The sequence below is a fragment of the Helianthus annuus genome, chromosome 17 (assembly GCF_002127325.2).
Source record: "Helianthus annuus cultivar XRQ/B chromosome 17, HanXRQr2.0-SUNRISE, whole genome shotgun sequence".
NCBI lineage: Eukaryota > Viridiplantae > Streptophyta > Magnoliopsida > Asterales > Asteraceae > Helianthus > Helianthus annuus.
The window spans coordinates 69587244-69588441 of NC_035449.2; the positions used below are offsets into that span (position 1 = coordinate 69587244).

General features: G+C 43.6%; 1 non-coding gene across 1 annotated transcript; it reads left to right on the forward strand.

Annotated features, from left to right (window-relative positions):
* Nucleotides 1-479: 479 nt before the first annotated feature.
* LOC118489480 lies at nucleotides 480-585 on the forward strand. Its single transcript, XR_004887500.1, has one exon. It is a non-coding gene; the product is annotated as a small nucleolar RNA R71 (small nucleolar RNA).
* The last annotated feature ends 613 nt before the right edge of the window (nucleotides 586-1198 follow it).

Consider the following 1198-nt stretch of genomic DNA (forward strand, 5'->3'; position numbering starts at 1 on the left):
CAAAGTTTCCTTGGTTACCTTGAAAATTCGGGTTTGCTTGATTTGAAGGGTTCCCATACCGAAAATTTGGGTGGTTCCTCAACTCGGGGTGGTAAGTGTTAGAATTCATGTTATAGTTTCTACCACCCCTTCCTTGACCTTGTACCGCATGAACTTCCTCATATTTCCCCTCCACCATTCCTTGGCAATTTTCAGCCGCATGACCTATTTCATTGCAAATAGCACAAACATCATAAATTTGATTAGAGGTTTGAACATTACCATCGTCAACCGCATGCACTTGTGTTCGGGTAATGGCCGGTCGTGCTCTCCTTGATGCATGAGCTTTCCTCTTTGATGTAATTGCCATTTGTTCCAAGAACTCCCAATCGTCATGCTCATAATTTGTGCCAAAATACCCATTTGTAATGGACATTAAATCACGAGCATCTTCGGCACTTAATCCCTCGTGGAAGGCATTCATCAACTCCCAAAGTTCAATCCCATGATGAGGGCAATTCTTGATCATCATGTTGAAACGCTAAAAGGCTTCATGAAACATTTCGCCTTGTTGTTGTTGAAAACTCCTCAACCCCTTTCTTGCATCATTGGTCTTTTGGGCGGTGTAAAACTCATCTAGGAAAATTTGTTGCATTTCCGCCCAAGTGTAAATAGATGTTGAAGGCAAAGTGTAGAACCACTTCTTTGCCTTATCCTCCAAAGAAAATTGAAACAAAACCAACTTGACATCATCGGCCGAAAAACCTTGACTCCCGAGAGTATTGCAAATTAAGTCATAGGCCTCCAAATGGAAGTAAGGTTCCTCCGTTGCTAGACCCTTATATTTCGGCAAACTTTGCAAGGAATTTGTCCTTACTTCAAAAGTTCTTCCTTGGTTGTTGTGAGGGATAACTACCGGTGAAGGGTTGTGAGTAATCACCGGCCTAAAATGCGCTTCAATACCCCTCGCATGTTCTCTAAGATGCCTTCTTGGTACACCAAACCGACCCCTTGGACGAATAGGACCCATTGGCCTTTGCATAGGCCCTTGTGGTACATGAGGTTGAAATTGTTGCGGTGGCATCGGTGGGTGTTGAATCGGCCTTTGGAATTGAGGTTGTACATTCTGTGGACGAACTTGTTGCAATGGTATAGGACGTTGCAATTGTGGTCCTTGTGGCCTTGGCCAAATGTGTTGTGGTATGAGTTGTTGTTGTTG